Source organism: Scyliorhinus torazame, chromosome 3 (assembly GCF_047496885.1).
Source record: "Scyliorhinus torazame isolate Kashiwa2021f chromosome 3, sScyTor2.1, whole genome shotgun sequence".
Classification (NCBI taxonomy): domain Eukaryota; kingdom Metazoa; phylum Chordata; class Chondrichthyes; order Carcharhiniformes; family Scyliorhinidae; genus Scyliorhinus; species Scyliorhinus torazame.
In genome coordinates this window covers 233,442,968-233,464,059 of record NC_092709.1, presented here as the reverse complement: position 1 = coordinate 233,464,059, position 21,092 = coordinate 233,442,968, and positions in this window count along the sequence as shown.

The following is a 21,092-nucleotide window of genomic DNA, read 5'->3' as shown; positions in this document are numbered from 1 at the left end:
GTTGGTGGTGTGGCGGGTGGGGGTTGGTGGTGTGGCGGGTGGGGGTTGGTGGTGTGGCGGGTGGGGGTTGGTGGTGTGGCGGGTGGGGGTTGGTGGTGTGCAGGGTGGGGGTTGGTGGTATGGAGGGTGGAGGCTAGAGGGTGGAGTTGGTGGTGTGGAGGTGGGGGTTGGTGGGTGAAGGGTGGGGGCTGGAGTTCGGGGTTGGTGGTGTGGAGGGTGGGGGTTGGTGGGTGAAGGGTGGAGGCTGGAGGGGGGAGTTGGTGGTGTGGAGGGTGGGGGTTGGTGGGTGAAGGGTGGGGGTTGGTGGGTGAAGGGTGGAGGCTGGAGGGGGGAGTTGGTGGTGTGGAGGGTGGGGGTTGGTGGGTGAAGGGTGGGGGTTGGTGGGTGAAGGGTGGAGGCTGGAGGGGGGAGTTGGTGGTGTGGAGGGTGGGGGTTGGTGGGTGAAGGGCGGGGGCTGGAGTTCGGGGTTGGTGGTGTGGTGGGTGGGGTTTGGTGGGTGAAGGGTGGGGGTTGGTGGTATGGAGGGTGGAGGCTGGAGGGTGGAGTTGGTGGTGTGGAGGTGGGGGTTGGTGGGTGAAGGGCGGGGGCTGGAGTTCGGGGTTGGTGGTGTGGTGGGTGGGGGTTGGTGGTGTGGAGGGTGGGGGTTGGTGGTGTGGAGGGTGGGGGTTGGTGGGTGAAGGGTGGAGGCTGGAGTTCGGGGTTGGTGGTGTGGTGGGTGGGGGTTGGTGGTGTGGAGGGTGGGGGTTGGTGGTGTGGAGTGTGGGGGTTGGTGGGTGAAGGGTGGGGGCTGGAGTTTGGGGTTGGTGGTGTGGTGGGTGGGGGTTGGTGGGTGAAGGGTGGGGGCTGGAGTTCGGGGTTGGTGATGTGGAGGGTGGAGGCTGGAGGGCGGCGTTGGTGGTGTGGAGGGGGGGTTGGTTGGTGAAGGGTGGAGGCTGGAGTTCGGGGTTGGTGGTGTGGTGGGTGGGGGTTGGTGGTGTGCAGGGTGGGGGTTGGTGGTATGGAGGCTGGAGGCTGGAGGGTGGAGTTGGTGGTGTGGAGGGGGGGGGTTGGTGGGTGAAGGGTGGAGGCTGGAGTTCGGGGTTGGTGGTGTGGTGGGTGGAGGCTGGAAGCTGGAGGGTGGAGTTGGTGGTGTGGAGGGTGGGGGTTGGTGGGTGAAGGGTGGGGGCTGGAGTTCGGGGTTGGTGATGTGGAGGGTGGGGGTTGGTGGTGTGCAGGGTGGGGGTTGGTGGTATGGAGGGTGCAGGCTGGAGGGCGGCGTTGGTGGTGTGGAGGGTGGGGGTTGGTGGTGTGCAGGGTGGGGGTTGGTGGTATGGAGGGTGGAGGCTGGAGGGTGGAGTTGGTGGTGTGGAGGGTGGGGGTTGGTGGGTGAAGGGTGGGGGCTGGAGTTCGGGGTTGGTGGTGTGGAGTGTGGGGGTTGGCGGTGTGGAGGGTGGGGGTTGGTGGTGTGGTGGGGTGGGGGTTGGTGGGTGAAGGGTGGGGGCTGGAGTTCGGGGTTGGTGGTGTGGGGTTGTTGGAGTGGAGGGTGAGGGCTGGTGAGCGGGGTAGGAGGGTGGGGTACCCATACGGCTGGTGTCACTCTGCACAACCATGGGCTACGGTGTCCAGTCAGTGGGGTGCTCAGCAAGGTGGCTGCCTTTCAGGCCGTGGCAATTGCTGTACTTGCCTGGCCCATCCCCTGGCCACCTCGCCAGTCTCCCTCCTGGGACTGGCAGAGGCCTCCCCTCACCAGCCAGCACTGCCAGAGGCAGGACCAGCTGCCCACAGTCGCGGGTCTCCATGTCCTACCTCCTCTCTCTCCCTCATCGGCCACAGCACCTGTTTCCCAATTTTTGAAACCACGAGTGAAACTCGTTGTCGGTAATTCCCCCTGGTGGAGACGGTGCATCACTGAGGCCCGGCAGAATGCCGGGTCAGGCTGACTAACAATATGCAAACGGTTTTACTGTATGTGGGAAGTAGAACACATTGACGTTTCTGTCGCGGCACTGGAGCTTAGCATTCTCGCGTGTGCCCAGCGCCGGTCACGATTCTGGCCTCATGGCCGGTTCTCCGCCTACTCGCCTTTCCCGATTCCGATGTCGGCCAATGCCGAATCCCGCCTGATGTGTGCTCTCAGTTCACCTGTTTTGTTTTGAATGTTTCGTACATTGAGATCGAGCCTTTAGTTTTATCCTTTAATTCTTTTTATGCCTCTAGTCTCATCGGTTCCTTCACTGTTAGATTTGTACTCTCTAATCCTTCCTGTCACAATTTTTCATTTCCTGTCATATCTTTTGCCTTGTCTCTACTCTTTAATTTGCCACTCCTTCCCAAATTGGACCTTTTGCTTCTACAATTTAGTTTCAAACCCTCTCTACTTCCCGAGTTATGCAGTTCGGAAGAACACCGCTCCCAACACTGTTCATGCATAGAGTATCCCAACAGTACAGATCCCACCTTTCCCAGCATTGGTGTCAGTGTCCTACTACTTGGAACCCAGTTCTCCCACATTAGTCTTCGATCTGACTTTCCTATGTCAATTTGCATGTGGCTCAAGTAATGACCTTTGAGGTTCTACTTCTTAACTTGGTGCCCAAGCTCCTCATACTGACTATGCAGAACCTCTTTCTTTCTCCTACTTATGTCATTGGTACCTACATGGACCATGGTGACTCGGTTTTCCCTCTCCCGCTGCAAGTTTCTCTTCAGCCCTGAGTAGATGGCCCAAGCCCTGGCACCAGACAGGCAACACAGCCTTTTGGACCCACTCTTTGCTGCAGAGAACACTGTCAATCCTCCTCACTATACTGTCACCTACTACCACTACATTCCTTATAATTCCCTCCGCTTGAATGGCTTCCTGTACCACCGTGCTATGGCCAGTCAGCTGATCCACCTTGCAGCCCTCACTCTCATCCAAACAAGCTGAAAAAAACTCAAACCTGTTGGACAATTTCAAGTGCTGAGGTTCTTAACTGAGCCCCTTAACTTCCTCACGTAGTTACACACTCCTGCCCTGACCACTGACCAAATCAGAAGAGCCAATCCTAAGGGATGTGACCGCCCCCTGGAATAAAGGGTCCCTTCCCTGATTTGCCACAGTGTTTGCAGCTTGGCCTTCAGCTCTATAACTCAGAGCCGAAGTTCCTGCAGCCACAAACACTTACTGCAGGTATGTTTGCCTTGGATCACATTGGTATCCAGAAGATCCCATACCCTGCAATCGCAGCACTTGAAACCAGTTTGCGCATCGCAAAGATCAAGCGGAGTGTGTGACTGTGTGTCTGGCAGATACTGGAACCGATTACAGAAGAATATCTCAGAAGAATGGGGAGTGGAAATGGCACAACATGTGTGCCCCAGAGTTCTCAGATGCAGCACTGGATTCCTTGCTGTCGGAGGTTGGCAAGATGAGAGAGATCCTCTTCCCTTAACTGACCAGGAGGATGCTACAAAGACACTGGAAGCAGACATGCCAAGATCCCAGGCCTAAAGGCCCAGATACAGTTTTGTAGGGCGACATGGTAGCATAGTGGTTAGCATTGTTGCTTTACAGAGCCAGGGTCCCGGGTGATGTGTTGGGTAGGCTGGGTCCATGTGGACTGTACTTGATGCAGTGTAGCGAGAGACAGACCTCCAACACTTGATAAGATGCAACACGATTTTATTTAACATCTAAACTATTATACATGTTCAACTGTGGGTTGACACTATGCTGACTTGACTGGAGACCTGATACTAGCCTAACCAGACTTACTAGCTACCACATGGTGTTTGCACTGGCCAGCACACTAACTCTGACTGTCCCAGAGGCTGGGTCCCGAGAGCGGGGGAAAACTGGTGCCATCTGGCTTTATAGTGGTCGTGACCTGTCTGGTGATTGGCTGCTCTGTTCTGTGTGCTTACAGGGCAGCACGGTAGCATTGTGGATAGCACAATTGCTTCACAGCTCTAGGGTACCAGGTTCGATTCCGGCTTGGGTCACTGTCTGTGCGGTGTCTGCACATCCTCCCTGTGTGTGCTTGGGTTTCCTCCGGGTGCTGCGGTTTCCTCCCACAGTCCAAAGATGTGCAGGTTTAGGTGGATTGGCCATGATAAATTGCCCTTAGTGTTGGATGGGGTTACTGGGTTATGGGGATGGGGTGGAGGTGTTGACCTTGGGTAGGGTGATCTTTCCAAGAGCCGGTGCAGACTCGATGGGCCGAATGGCCTCCTTCTGCACTGTAAATTCTATGGTCATCCTGTGTGTCAATCACTGCCTGTCTGCACTCCATTGTATACATAGATGTATATTATGACACCGGGTTCGATTCCCGGTTTGGGTTACTGTCTGTGCGGAGTTTGCACGTTCTCCCCGTCTGCGTTGGTTTCCTCCGGGTGCTCCTGTTTCCTCCCACTAGTCCCGAAAGACGTGCTGTTAGGTGAATTGGACATTCTGAATTTTCCCTCTGTGTACCCGAATAGATGCCGGAGTGTGGTGACGAGGGGATTTTCATAGTAACTTCATTGCAGTGCGAATGTAAACCTACTTGTGACAATAAAGATTATTATACCAAATGTTCAATGAGCTTTCTTGAATGGTTAAGGTCAATGAATGTATCTGCACATAACATTCCTACAAGAAAAGCACTCACCTCACACGCTACTCCATTCACCACGCCCCTTTCACTCTCTCATAGAATTTACAGTGCAGAAGGAGGCCATTCGGCCCATCAAGTCTGCACCGGCTCTTGGAAAGAGCACCCTACCCAAGGTCAACACCTCCACCCTATCCCCATAACCCAGTAACCCAACCCAACACTAAGGGCAATTTTGGACACGAAGGGGAATTTATCATGGCCAATCCACCGATCCTGCACATCTTTGGACTGTGGAAGGAAACCGGAGCACCCGGAGGAAACCCACGCACACACGGGGAGGATGTGCAGACTCTGCACAGACAGTGACCCAAGCTGGAATCAAACCGGGGACCCTGGAGCTGTGAAGCAATTGTGCTATCCACAATGCTACCGTGGTGCCCTAACCAACCAACCATCCAACAATCAAGTAGGACTTCTATGTAACATTCATAGCTTCACCTTACCCTCACAAACTTGTCACTGTTGAAAATCTCACGCCTACATCTCACAATCTTTTCACACTGCCAGCAATTCAACCATGACAACCGAACATGTTCCACCACACTCACTGACATGCTTATTCTTGTACGGAAAGATGGTGTACAAGTGGAGGCAGCAGAAGCTAACTGGAAGGGGACTGTACTGGCTCCATGCCCTGACGTCAAGGAAAAGGTGGTGTTCACTATCATTGGAGTGGGCAGCTTCCTGGAGGGCAAGGTAACGCGTGGGTTCTGCTGCAGAGGGTTCGGATGAAGACCTCAATGGGGCGACCTATAGGAAAAGGCATCCGCTTTCTGGGCATGCACACAGAAATAATGGGTGCTTCAGCTTGACTGCCATAAATCCTGATGTCAATGTCAATGAATATGGAGGAGCTCCAACTTGGCAAAGGACTTTGTGCTGGGGAGTGACAGTGACTCTGCAAAGCACAAACCTGCTGTTCTCTCTCAGGATGACAGCACTCATCCGCCGACCACTATTGCCTGTCAGACAGCCAGTGCCGACTGCTGCCACACATACTGAGACGGTGTATTCCAAAGCTGGTGGAGAACTGTGTAGGAACACTAGAGGCAAAGACCATCCACAGTATTACAATTCCAGAACAGATCCCACCAGTGGCTAAAATACTGGACCAAAACCCCAACATTTTAGTTTATTTGAAAGACTGTGTGGAAAGAATGATTCGCTCCAGAAGTGATTGCATTAAGAAATAAGGCTTGGTTATTTTTGAAACCAAACTTTATTATAACTAAAATATTAAACTTTTTAACTTCACATCCAAAAAGAATAGCTTACAATTTATATCTTAAAAACAACTACTTAATTTCACAAGAAGACAACGAGAAAAGATGCATACAGCTCTCAATCCAGCTTACAGTGGGAGAATTATGAACTCAGCATCAGGCAGATCAGAATGCAACTCCTCGCTCCAAAGTTTCGCCACCAACTGCTTCTCTCCACAGCTTTCAAAATGTCTCGCTGCATCCCTTGGCTCCACCCAGCAATGGCCTCAAGCTGAAAAACAAATGATCTCTTCAGGTTGCAAGGCACCCCAGGAACTTCCCCAGGCAAACCACTATGCATCAGCCCAGACTGAAAAACAGCGGCCCAATCCCAAACAAACCATTGTTTGCAGCTGTGGTAGTATGTATTGGGGGTCATGTGGGACTGGAAGCCCTAATGTCATTGGCTGACAGATCCCGGGTCCTGGTTGGCCGTTGACCTCATACTCCGCCCTGAAGGCGAAGTATAAGAAGCCGGTGCCTTCCCCCGCAGGCCAGTTTACTATCGGGCTGCTGGGGAACAGACACGCTTAATAAAGCCTCATCGACTTCACTCTATTCGTCTCACGGAGTCTTTGTGCGCCACAATTTATTAAGCGTGCCTAAAAAGGACTATGGAGCTCAGGATCATTCCAGAATGCCTGAGGATCAGCCCCCACGCAGTGAATGCGGCAGCAGCCTTCAAACACTGGCAGACTTGCTTCGAGGCCTACATCAGATCGACCACAGGCCGAGTCTCAGACGAACAAAAACTGCAGGTCCTGCACTCGAGGGTGAGCACGGAGATTTTCACCCTCATTGAAAACACCCACGATTTCCAGACGGCGTTCACAGCACTGAGAAGTCTCTACGTTCGCCCAGTTAACCAAATCTACGCTCGCTACCAGCTCGCGACAAGACGGCAAGCTCCCGGAGAATCGATGGACGAGTTCTACGCCGCGCTGCTGATTTTGGGAAGAGCCTGCAGCTGCCCGTCGGTGAATGCAAACGAACATACGGACATGTTAATGCGCGATGCTTTTGTGGCAGGTATGCTATCCTCCCAAATCCGCCAGCCAAAGACTTCTAGAAAAAGAGTCGCTAGGACTCTCAGAGGCACGGGCCCTGGCAGCCTCGCTGGACGTAGCCGCACGTAATACCCGCGCCTACGGCCCCGACCGCACGGCAGGCCATTGAGCCCCGTACGTACCCGCCGCGGCAAACCCCCTACCGCCCCCCCCCGGACACCCCACAGGCTTGCGCAGTTCAAACGCCGAGTTGCACCGGGGCCGCCCGCTGTTATTTCTGCGGCCAGGCGAAGCACCCCCGACAACGCTGTCCGGCCCGCGCAGCCATCTGCAAAAGCTGCGGGAAAAAGGGCCACTATGCGGTGGTGTGCCGATCCCGCGTGGTCGCCGCCGTCCCGGGGCCACAGGGAGCCCTACAGGCAGCCTATGCGTCCCAGCCCCCCCAGCACGCCATGTGCGACCCGCAGACGCCGCCATTTTGGGTCCCGACCACCGCGGTCCCGGGAGAACTGGGAGCCCTGCACGCCGCCTACGCTCCCCAACCCCCCTCCCCGCAGTCCATGTACGACCCGCTGCCGGCGCTCCTGATTTGGGTGCCGGCCAACACTCTCCACGGAGAGGAGGGGGTTTTTCGCATCCCGAACGCCACCCTCACCCCCGTCCCGCGCCCCACGCCTGACCCGCCGGCGCAACCTACCTGGACCCCGACCACCGCTGTCCCCGGCGAGGGAGCTCCGCACGGTCCCAGCGCTCACGGCCCCACGACTGACCCGCCGGCGCTGCCGACCTGGGCCCTCACCCCCGTCCCGCGCCCCACGCCTGACCCGCCGGCCTGGGCCCCGACCACCGCTGTCCCCGGCGAGGGAGCTCCGCACGCTCCCAGCGCTCGCGGCCCCACGACTGACCCGCCGGCGCCGCCGACCTGGGCCCTCATCCCCGTCCCGCGCCCCATGCCTGACCCGCCGGCCTGGGCCCCGACCACCGCTGTCCCCGGCGAGGGAGCTCCGCACGCTCCCAGCGCTCGCGGCCCCACGACTGACCCGCCGGCGCCGCCGACCTGGGCCCTCACCCCCGTCCCGTGCCCCACACCTGACCCGCCGGCGCAACCTACCTGGACCCCGACCACCGCTGTCCCCGGCGAGGGAGCTCCGCGCGGTCCTAGCGCCCGCGGCCCTGGCGCTCGCAGTCAAGGAACTCCGCGCGGTCCTAGCACCCGCGGCCCGGGCGCTCGCAATGCAGGAACTCCGCGCGGTCCTAGCGCTCCCCAGACCCCCCAGCACACCATGTGCGACCCGCAGACGCCGCCATTTTGGGTCCCGACCACCACGAGGGGAGGAGGGGCGCCGCCATCTTGGACCGCCCCCGACCTGTACGACGCATGGGGGCGGCCATTTTGTCCACCCCCGATGCCATCTTGTGACCCCTCAGCCACGTGCGATGTATGGGGATGGCCATTTTGTCCATCCCCGACGCCATCTTGGACGGCAACAACGGACCCCACGCCACTACTACAACCACGGCTCGCTTCGGTCACACTCGATCAGGCTCGGCCTCGGACTCTCCAGACGACGACGGCAACGGTCCTAATTAACGGCCACGAGACGCCATGCCTAGTCGACTCCGGGAGCACGGAAAGGTTTATACATCCCGACACGGTAAGACGCTGTTCCTTAACTACCTTCCCCAGCGCACAAAAGATTTGCCTAGCTGCAGGATCCCACTCCGTACAGATCCAGGGATTCTGCATAGTTACTCTAACGGTACAGGGGAGGGAATTCATAAACTACAAACTTAACGTCCTTCCCCAACTCTGTGCCCCCACCTTGCTGGGCTTAGATTTTCAATGTAACCTACAGAGCCTTACGTTTAAATTCGGCGGCCCCATACCCCCACTCACTATCTGCGGCCTCGCCACCCTCAAGGTGCAACCCCCGTCCTTGTTTGCGAACCTCACCCCGGATTGAAAACCCGTCGCCACTAGGAGCAGACGGTACAGCGCCCAGGACCGGACCTTCATTCGCTCCGAAGTCCAGCGGCTACTAAAGGAGGGCATAATCCAGGCCAGCAATAGTCCCTGGAGAGTGCAGGTGGTAGTAGTGAAGACAGGGGAGAAACAAAGGATGGTCATTGACTATAGCCAGACCATCAACAGGTACACACAACTAGACGCGTACCCTCTCCCCCGCATATCCGACATGGTCAATCGGATTGCCCAGTATAAAGTCTTCTCCACTGTGGACCTCAAGTCCGCCTACCATCAGCTCCCCATCCGCCCAAGTGACCGCAAGTACACAGCCTTCGAGGCAGACGGGCGATTATACCATTTCCTACGAGTCCCTTTTGGCGTCACAAACGGGGTCTCGGTCTTCCAACGGGAGATGGACCGAATGGTTGATCAACATGGGTTACGGGCCACGTTCCCATACCTCGACAATGTAACCATCTGCGGCCACGATCAGCAGGACCACGACGCCAACCTCCAAAAATTCCTCCAGACTGCCAAAGCCTTGAACCTCACGTACAACGAGGACAAGTGCGTTTTTAGCACCGATCGGCGAGCCATTTTGGGCTACATAGTGCGCAATGGGATAATAGGCCCCGACCCCGAACGTATGCGCGCACTCATGGAATTTCCCCTCCCGCACTGCCCAAAAGCCCTGAAACGCTGCTTGGGGTTCTTTTCATACTACGCCCAGTGGGTCCCCCAGTACGCAGACAAGGCCCGCCCCCTAATACAGACCACGACTTTCCCGCTGTCGACAGAGGCTTGCCAGGCTTTCAGCCGCATCAAAGCGGACATCGCAAAGGCCACGATGCGCGACCTTCCAGGTCGAGAGCGACGCCTCTGACGTAGCTCTAGCGGCTACCCTTAACCAAGCGTGCAGACCCATGGCCTTCTTCTCCCGAACCCTCCACGCCTCAGAAATCCGCCACTCCTCAGTGGAAAAGGAAGCCCAAGCCATAGTGGAAGCTGTGCGACATTGGAGGCATTACCTAGCCGGCAGGAGATTCACTCTCCTCACTGACCAACGGTCGGTAGCCTTCATGTTCGATAATGCACAGCGGGGCAAGATCAAGAACGACAAGACCTTGCGGTGGAGGATCGAGCTCTCCACCTTCAACTATGAGATCTTGTACCGGCCAGGAAAGCTGAACGAGCCGTCCGATGCCCTATCCCGCGGCACATGTGCCAACGCACAAATTGACCGCCTCCAAGCCCTCCACGAGGACCTCTGCCACCCGGGGGTCACTCGGTTTTACCACTTCATCAAGTCCCGCAATCTCCCATACTCCTTAGAGGAGGTCCGTACAGTCACAAGGGACTGCCACATCTGCGCAGGATGCAAACCGCATTTTTTCAGGCCAGATGGAGCGCACCTGATTAAGGCTTCCCGCCCCTTTGAACGCCTCAGTCTCGATTTCAAAGGGCCCCTCCCCTCCACCGACCGCAACGCGTATTTCCTTAATGTAGTGGACGAATACTCCCGCTTCCCTTTTGCCATTCCCTGCTCCGACATGACCGCGGCCACAGTCATTAAAGCCCTGAACAGCATCTTCACGCTGTTCGGTTACCCCGCATACGTCCACAGCGACAGGGGGTCCTCTTTCATGAGTGACGAGCTGCGCCAGTCCCTGCTCAGCAAGGGCATAGCTTCAAGCAGGACGACCAGCTACAACCCCCGGGGGAACGGGCAAGTAGAAAGGGAGAACGGCACGGTCTGGAAGGCCGTCCTACTGGCCCTACGGTCCAGGGATCTCCCAGTTTCACGGTGGCAGGAGGTCCTCCCGGACGCTCTCCATTCCATCCGGTCGTTATTATGTACAAGCACTAATCAAACGCCTCACGAGCGTCTCCTTGTCTTCCCTAGGAGGTCCTCCTCTGGAACGTCGCTGCCGACCTGGCTGGCGGCCCCAGGACCCATCCTGCTCCGAAAGCACGTGCGGGCACATAAGGCGGACCAGTTGGTCGAAAGGGTTCACCTCCTCCACGCAAACCCCCAGTACGCCTACGTGGAGTACCCCGACGGCCGACAGGACACGGTCTCCCTGCGGGATCTGGCGCCCGCCGGCACCACGTGCACCCCCCCGGCACCATCAACCCAACCGCCCCCCTTCCTGCCACCGCCGCACCCCGCGACCGCCCCCTTCCCAGGAGGATCAGTCCCCCTCCCCTTTGCACCGACAGCTGAAACCGTGTGGCTCCCGGAGGCGACAACGCTGGTACAAGCACTCCCACCACCGCCGGGGCCGAGGCGATCGACACGGACGACCAGACCACCCGACCGACTCGTGACGTCGATGTAAAACAAAGATGGACTGTCCAATGAACATTTTGTTTTTCCTATACCCTCTGTAAATAGTTGTAACAGGACGATACTGTCCAATACTGTACTACCATGTAACTGTTCTATCCTCCCAGGACCAGCCCTGTAAACCCTTACCACCATACGAAGCATCACCCCGCCGGGTTCATTTTTGACAAGGGGTGAATGTGGTAGTATGTATTGGGGGTCATGTGTGACTGGAAGCCCTAATGTCATTGGCTGACAGATCCCGGGTCCTGGTTGGCCGTTGACCTCATACTCCGCCATGAAGGCGAAGTATAAGAAGCCGGTGCCTTCCCCGGCAGGCCAGTTTACTATCGGGCTGCTGGGGAACAGACACGCTTAATAAAGCCTCATCGACTTCACTCTATTCGTCTCACGGAGTCTTTGTGCGCCACAGCAGCAAACTACCCAGTCTTCAGAACAGTGACCACAATACCACACAACCCTACCATGGCAACCTCTGCAAGATGTGCCAGATCATCGACATGGGTACCACCATTACACATGAGAACACCACCCACCAGGTACGCGGTACATACTCGTGCGACTCGGCCAACGTTGTCTACCTCATACGCTGCAGGAAAGGATGTCCCGAAGCGTGATACATTGGCGAGACCATGCAGATGCTGCGACAACGGATGAACGGACATCGTGCGACAATCGCCAGGAAGGAATGTTCCCTTCCAGTCGGGGAACACTTCAGCAGTCAAGGGCATTCAGCCGCTGGTCTTCGGATAAGCGTTTTCCAAGGCAGCCTTCAGGACGTGTGACAACGCAGAATCGCCGAGCAGAAACATAGAGCCAAGTTCCACACGTATGAGTATGGCCTCAACCTGGACCTTGGATTCATGTCGCATTACATTCACCCCCCCACCATCTGGCCTGGGCTTGCGGAATCCTACAAACTGTCCTGGCTTGAGACAATTCACACCTCTTTAACCTGGGATTACCCTCTCTCTGGCTCTATTAAGACTTAATGAGCTGCAAATGCTCACATTCAAAGTATCGTCTTGCATCTTTGAATTGCTCTATATATATGTTTCTGGAACATACCTCTTCATTCACCCGAGGGAGGAGCAGTGCTCCGAAAACTAGTGACATCGAAACAAACCTATTGGACTTTAACCTGGTGTTGTAAGACTTCTTACCAGACTGAAAAACACAGGGCAGGATTGCCGTCCAACCAGACCCCCTTTCTGGCACGGTGCATCCCCACCGGCAGCAGGATCCTCCCTCCCAGCTGCGGCCAATGGGGTTTCCCATTGTGGTCACCCCCACACCGTTGGGAAATCCGTGGGTATGCGTGGGCTGCCGGTGAAGCGGAGGATCCCGCCAAAGGAGAATCCCACCCATATTCTTTCATCAATTTCACCTGTCGGCTGTTAAACAAACCCATTTTAACCTCTGGCTTTTAACCATTAAGTTGCCAACTACATTCATAATCCAATTTTCCTAACATCTTCCAATCATCACAACAGACTGACACTAGTTATTGAATGCATAAGTGTGTTTAGTTGACTTTTGATGAAATATTGAATAGTTAATTGGGTGACGTTATTTTGAATGTTTGCTTTACAGTGGTTTTAATTTTGTCATTGTGGCCAAGAGGATTTTCCAATGGTCTGTAACAGAGAGAAGGTGAGGTATGGGATCTGTGTTTTTTAAGGGGTGCCAGATAACGCAGAAGATTCTGGAGCTCAATGCAGCTGCCAGTCCATCCCATGGAGACCCCCAGGATCCAACGGACACCATTCAGGAGGAGGGAGCCCTGGGGGCCCCTCTGGTGCCTGCCACCAGGGAGACGAAGGCAGTGTCCCGTTCTCCCGAATCCTCCTCTCCTGACACGGCACTTCTCAAGGTCAACAAGCAGGACAGGGTGGCATGGCACTGTCCTTCTGGCTCCAGGCCCTCCAGAGGACATCCGCCAAGGGCATCAAAGGCCACATAGCGCTAATTGCAGCAGGCTGCGTCCACCTCTGATGTGCATCCTGGGGACACACCTAGACATAGTAGCAAAGCACGGAAGATTAAGAAGACTGAGGATCACTGCGTGGGCACTGGAGGGCAGACACTATCTGTAGTTAGGGAAAATGGAAGGTTCAGATGTTCACCATTGAACATCTAACACCTAATACATGTGCAGTCTCTGTCTCGTTATTCTCCACAGCGGTCCTGCCTGCCCATCCCCTGTTGACCTCCGCTCTCCCCACCCCTGCCCCTCCAGCAATGTGCCCCTCGATCAAGAGGCCCCAGTGCAGACCCCATTCAGAGGATGGGTGTGGGCACGCTGTCAGCAGAAAGACAGGAGTCAGCCTTGGGAATAAACTGAGGAGCATCGGAGCTTACCTCACACAGAGTTATCATCTCTCTCCTCCCATGTATATTGACCCACTGACAGTGGCGACACAGGCCCAGCACTCTGGAGTGATATTACACAGACTCGAGGAGGGATGAACAGGGTAGTTGGGGAAGTGGGGTTGTGGGAAGGTCGGGGAATTGGCAGGGCAGAGGAAGGAAGGAAATGGGTGGGAAGGAGGGGAACAGAGTTTGGGGTGGTCAATGGGGTGAGGGGGTGAGTAGGGGGAGTTGGGGTGGGAAAGGTGCGAGCTGATGGACAAAGCCTCATCCAAAGCCTCATCCTATGAGAAACGGGTGAGGGTAAGGGCCTCCCTGGCCCTCCGGGCATGCTGGTCCTTTGCCGTCACCTGTCCTCCATCCTCCGGCTGCCCCCGCAGGTCCTTCCCGGGCTCATCCTCCAGCCCATCCTAGTCCCGCTCTTCCTCATCCTCCTCAGACGAGGCATATGTCCCTACTCCTCCTCCTTCAGCATGTCACCTTGCTGCTGTGTCAGGTTGTGGAGGGAGCAGCAGACCACCACAGAGCGGGAGACCCTCTGGTAAGTGCAGTGCACCATCAGAGCGATCCAGGCATCGGAACTGCATTTTGAGCAGTCCGCTGCACCGCTCAATGACAGCACAGGTGGCAGCATGGGTCACGTTATATCGGGTCTCCACATCGGTCTCTGGCCTCCACACTGGCGTCATCAGCCAGGACCTCAATGGCTGCCCCTTATCCCCCAAGAGCCAACTCGTCATCCTGGAGTGGTCCTCGAAGACGCCAGGGATCTCCAAGTATTCCAGGATGTAGCTATCATGCACACTCCCACATGCATGATCTGCTGGTGGTGGCCACACATGAGTTGAACATTCAGGCAGTGAAACACCTTCCAGAGAAGGGTACTACCTCTTACCCTGGTGTGTGCAAGGTGACATGTGTGCTATCAATTTCCCACGGACTTTGGGCTACCCAGCGATGGCGGAGAATCCTACTGCCCAGGCATTTTGATGGGCTTGATCCAGCTCAAAGTTGATATAGTCAGCTGTCCGGGCATACAGGGCACCCGTGACCTCACGGATACACTTGTGGGTTGTGGGTTGTGAAATTCCACACAAGTCCCCACTCGAGCCCTGGATTGATCCAGTGGCATAAATGTTCAGGGCTGTGGTAACCTTCACGGCCACTGGAAGCGGGCATCCTCCTCCTGCATAGTGTGCCAGGTCTGCAAGCAAATGGCACAGGTGCAGCACTGTCTCGTTGTTGATACGGCATCTACTTCGGCACATGACAGGGGCCCCCTGCATTTGCAGTGCCATTCCAGCTTGCGTCCACACTGCTGCCGCTTTCTCCAGCGGAAACCCCTGCAGACGCTGCGAGGGCTCCCGCTGCGGGGTCAACAACACCATCCATTGTGGTATCTGTAAGGAATCGGAGAAGGAAGAGACTGACAATCAGTTAGGACTTCCTCATATCCCTCGAGCCTCTCCCACCTTCTCTCAGAGTGCCATCCACCGAGCCAGTTGTGCTGGAGAGCCCCGCTCTGCACACTCGCCCCCAACAATGGCAGGAGCCCCTGGAACCCAGACCCTTAATAATAATAATAATCTTTATAATTGTCACAAGTAGGCATACATTAACACTGCAATGAAGTTACTGTGAAAAGCCCCTAGTCGCCACATTCCGGCGCCTGTTCGGGTACACAGAGGGAGAATTCAGAATTTCCAATTCACCTAACAAGCACGTCTTTTGGGACTTGTGGGAGGAAACCGGAGCATCCGGAAGAAACCCATGCAGACACGGGGAGAACGTGCAGACTCCGTACAGACAGTGACCCAAGCGGGAATTGAATCTGGGACCCTGGCGCTGTGAAGCAACAGTGCTAACCACTGCATAGGGAACATTGGGGAGACCATGCTCAAGTGCCCTCCCCTGATCCACACACTCACCCTTTGGTCGCAGGGCTATCCCCAATGTTGAAGCCTGGCTCTGGAGTCACTCTCTGGAGTGTTTGATTGTTGGCTGCTGCCTCTGTGGTGCTGATGTTTCCAGGGTTCAGGCAAGGTGTCCAGGCCTCACAGTTTGATTGGAATGCTAGGCAATAACACTGGTCTAAGACATGGCACGTGTACCCACAATAATGTACTTGAGAGCTATGAAGTGCTCACATAACTACAAGGCCAATTCCTTATTAACAATAGCCTTCAGCTGCGCAGGTAGAGGCTGCTCACAGTCAAAGGTAGGTAAAGTGACCTTCAACATAGAACCAAGAGCAGGGCTCTTTCCTGGAAGTGTTTGGTAGGACAGACAGGCAGCAGCTGTATTTGCCCTGTTTGGAAATACATACATTAGGGGATGGCTTGTAGGCCCCCACAGTCACTACACCTCTCATCCCACCAACTCAGGGGCGACCCGCGACCTATGACGCTGAGTCCCCCCAACTAAACCCATTCCGCCGTGGGGAATCCCCACACCCTCCCTTCCCTAGCCCTGGGGCAGCTGTGCATGCCGGGAAATGAAAATAGCTACTCACTTCCTCGGCTTCCTTTGAGCCAGCTTCTCATTTTTTAAAAGGAGTGCTAAACAGCTGGGGAGCCGGATTGTTCCTAGGAGATTGTTCGATTGGACTCAACACGTCTAGACAGTATCCAGAACCCACCGCTATGAATGGGCCGGTTAGATTGGAAACTGATTTGCGTCCGGCACAGAACCTTATTTTGGCCTCTCCTGCTATTTAACTGGCGCCCGGATCCGCGCCGGGCACAACGTGGCCGTTAAATCGCACCCCCTATCTTTTTATCATTTTGGAACATGTTTATTTGTTTTCTAATATTTCCCACTGCTGGTCTGTCGACTCATCTGCCCAATTGATTTGAGTTTGTCTTATTTGATCTCACATTACTTTCACCTTTTGACGTTTATATTTTATTCTTTGTGATCTTTTCCTACTTTTACCTGGAACTGAACAATTTTGTGGCTGCTATTTTCCAAATCTTCTCCTACTCACAAAATAGTTATTTGCCCCAAAATGTTTACTTTTTGCGATGGATTCGAAATGTACTGGTCCAGGAAGCAGTTTTAGACGTGCGCTAAAAAGGCTAAGCATTAAATTAACCTGAGTATCACTTGGCAGAACGGCGCAAATTTACAATGCATTTTAATAAGCATGCTTTTTCTCTAAATCTATTCACTGGAGTCCTCATGATGTTCAAGTTAGCAGCTATGTATGGTATTTGCTCTAGTGGGTGTGCACTACCCAGTTAGGAGAAATATTTCAACTCGAGCTAGCCTCAACCCATTTGAGACTGACAGCAGTAAACACCCACAAACACCTTTGCTAACTGTGAAGCAAAATATGCATTTGCATCTTGTTATTGAAAAAGATGAAATTTTGTTATTTTCAAGCAATGTAATACAGAGAGCTAATGGCCTAGATTAGTATTGTTACTCGCAGAATTGAACAGGCATTGTACTTCCACTCACACATTATTATATTAACAGCGATTTCTTTGGTGTCCTTTATTGATAGAGAGCCCTAGCCTTTGCATCCTCTATTTGGAGTACTCTTTAGGAAGAGGAGTGAGGATTGGATGGGAAATCTGGCGTGACTATAATGTTTAAGTGACTGCTAGAGTATTCCTACCATCATCACAAAGCAGAAGGCTGAACACTACCTTCTCAGGACAACAAGGTCTGTACAAAGGCAGCCTTTCCAGTGTTGTACACATGCGATATGAGACGAGTGTGACTAAAATATGAGAAAGGGAATATTCTTTTCCCAGGTTTGTAATTTGCCACCTTTGCAAGCAAATAAATCAACCTTTTATGACCGAGCTATTTAGCATATGTTTTATTTTGTGCAGTTTTGAAGCATAGCTGAGGTAGATGCTTTATTCTTTGCAATACAAATTGCTGAACTGTATTTTGAAAATGTTAGTCCCTGGAACAAAATTCTTTTCATTTTCATCACTTGTGAGGACATGAGCTGAGCTTTATTTGCAAGATTTTACAGTGTGCAATTAGAGGACAGGTGCTGCAGAAATGTCTATGAAAATATTTCTGGAACTATAGTGAATATTTTTAGTATTAATCATCCACCCTTCCTTCCTATTCAAATAACTGTGGTAGGCACACCTAGTCGGGTAGCTTCTTACCTAATGAAACAGTTTCAATCCGGGATGCATTTAAAGCTACAAGATACATATTTGTTCAGCAAATTGTATTTAAATGTGAGCCACAGCCTTTATTAGTCTGTGTCTATTAGCATTGCAGTGCCCTACAGCTTTCTTTTTTGGGAAAGACCTGAGGAGGTTCTGGTGAAAAATGCTTCTCAGAAGCCTGGGGCAAACCCAAACTGTCGCCGTGGGAACCTGGGCACAGAATCAATACTGCACTTCCTTGCTGGTGATTGTCTATTGGTTCCCAGGGTTCTACAGCTAATCATGTTGGGCAATGTTAAAACACCTTTATGGTGTCAGCCAGAAATCTATACCACAAAACGTTCCTTGTCAGTATGAATTTGAGCTAAAGTGGTCGTCTCATTCAGAGAGTTAGTGAGAATAATCGATGTGAGGAATAGAAATGGTGCACTCAGGTGTTCTGTCCTGAGATGAAGAATTATTATATTTGGGAAAGAATAGGGACAGGACATTCCATCGAGTAGGGTGAATTGAAGCATATCCCTGTCACGAAAGCAAAATACTGCAGATGCTGAAAATCTGAAATTTACAAATATACTCAGCTGGTTGGGCAGTATCTGTGGAGGGGCAAACAGAGTTAATGTTTCAAGTCCATATGACCCTTCTAAAGAACTGAAGAGGCAGAGGAATGTGATGAATTATATATTTGCACGGGGAGGTGGGGCACAATGGAAAGCCAGTGATAGATTGGAGCTAAGAAGAGTTTGGTAAAGATGTCATGGACATGAGACAAAGGGCTTTGTAGAATCGTAGAAACCTGACAGTGCAGAAGGAGGCCATTTGGCCCATCGAGTCAGCACTGACCCTCTGTAAGAGCATTTCACCCAAGAACATTTCCCCGTCCTATCCCAATAACCCTTTAACCTAACCTATATGTCCCTGGACACGAAGGGGCAATATTAGCATGGAAAATCCACCCAACCTGCCCATCTTTGGATTGTGGGAGGAAACCGGAGCACCTGGGGAAAACCCACGCAGACGCGGGGAGAAAGTGCAAACTTCACACAGTCACTTTAGGCCGGGATTGAAGCTGATGCTGTGAGGCAGCAGTGCTAATCACTGTGCCACCGTGCTACCCCAGTGTTGTTAATGGTACGATTAGAGACTGAAGATTGTTATTAGTGCCAAAGGTAGGATGGCAAAAATATGTTAATCGAGAACAAAGGCCTACTTCCTGAACCCAATTTATTTTCTCCATATCTTCCTCCATATCCTGGAACTCATGCCATCAGCCTGAAACTCGTGACTGTGTGGGAAATGGCCCTTAAGTGATCCATAATTGGCCACTTAAGGGCCTCAATTGGGGCAAGGGTGGGCCAGCTGGGTGAGGCCATCATAACTGTCAGCTTTAAGGTCCGTGAATTTTTGGGGCCATGATATTTGCTGTTGAGGAAAACTCAAATTTTATCTGGAACCTTAAAAGCCATACATGAGGGAAGTGGCCCGATGTGAAACATTCATTTAATCTATGTGCTAAATGTTTGGAGTGCTCCTCAGGTGTCAAGCCCTCAATGGCATTTTTTAATGTCCTCATGTAAGACTCTTGTATAGTTTCTGAATATTACAGGTTATGGAACATTGAGTGCCCTGCTCTTGGTCATGGATTCAAGCCAGATCTTGGATATTTGAACACAGAATCGACACTGACAATTTAGTTGAGTTCTGAGTGGGTGCTGCAGCAATATAGGTCTTTCAGAACCTTTCCTGCCCTCTCAAGTGGCTGTAAAATATTCTGTGATGCCAGTACAAGAAGGGCAGGGGCATTCTCCCTGGTGTCCTGGGCAATACCTATTCCCGAACCAGCATCACTAAACTTGATTCATGTCACTGCTCCCTGCTGCTAGATTGCCCACACTTCAGTGGATTTGTGCCAAACAGGTGGGAGAGCTTTCCAAATCAATGGAGCAATACTATTTATATGACTTGAAGCAATAATAAATAGTGACTTTGAGTGTGGTGTATAGATCACTCAAAGGAAAAGTGAACTTTTAATTCTTTCCATTAAAAACAATTGAAAAGGCTATTATCAAAACATGCAAAAATGTTGTATTCTGATATTAATATTCAGTAAAGCCATACAACTTTACAGCAAAATGTACACTTCAGTTTTGTAATAAATTTATTGGAATGTGCTGTCTTAATTTTTCAGAATGTATGTTGGGTATGACCGATCAGCCTCGTCGCGTCCGACTCGGTACGCGATGGGCCTATTGTGAGATTCACTGGCCTTGTCACACCTCGCAAAATCTAATGTGGTCTAAGAAGCTCACATTGAGCTGTTGCTAAAGAGCTCTGGCTGCAGACTAGTGTTCATATCCGCAGCAGCACCCCCCCCCCCCAACCCTCAGAACACCCCCCTACCTCCCTACCCCCAACTTTATTATTTTCATAATCACCTATAGCAGTTTTTAAAGATCTTCATCCAATAATGGCTCCATGTGTTGCCCCATTGGAGAGTAAAGTAGTGAAGCTAAACAATGTGAGACAAGACACTCTCAGATATATTGGTGGAAGTCTCAAAATCTGTTCAAGCATTACAATTATTGTTTTGAGACTTCTATGCTCAATGACAGCTCCAGTCAATCCACGGATCTTGTTGTAGCATAGTTTTCTCATTGGCAAGCATGGGCTCTATTAACTCCCCAACAAACAGCCATACACATGATGTGCACGCAATGTCGAGGGGTGATGGATAGAGGATTGTTCTAAGTTCTAAGTGCCAGGCTGCTGCTCGGAGAGACCCATATAATTTCCTTATGGTAGTCATAGTGCGAATTGTGTATGAATGAAACAGAAGCCCTGTGACTCATAAAGGCAGCAGGTTCATCTGCAAAAGATGCGTGGAGCTGTTGGTACAAGTCAATGACATTCTGAATTTGCAAGAACCATAGGGCCCTATTGTGCTGTTTCTGCTTGTCCATGGGGAGAGCAATGAATTGTTTGCTTTAGCAAAGTATCAACTCCCTGATTAATGCAAGCAGAAACTGCAAGCTGGCTGGTGTTGTTAATATCCCCTGTACAATCTGGAAGGTACAAGACATTGAAGGTACAAAGAAGGCTGTAGTAACTATGTTCTGCACTTGCCCACACAACCTCCTCTTGCTACCATCCAGCCAATATCTGCTCTGAGTCAAAAATCTATCTCATAAACTCTCGTAGATTTCTGCATCTCTAGGGTATGGAATGTGCACTGTCAGGTGCTTCTTCTTACCACTTGGCCTGATGTTTTATATTTGTATCTTACCTCTGTTTCATACTTTATAACCTGCTGCTTCAGGTTTACAGCTCCTGCGACATTGCAGAATGTTTAATTTTTACTCTATGTCTGTCACTTCACCCTCCA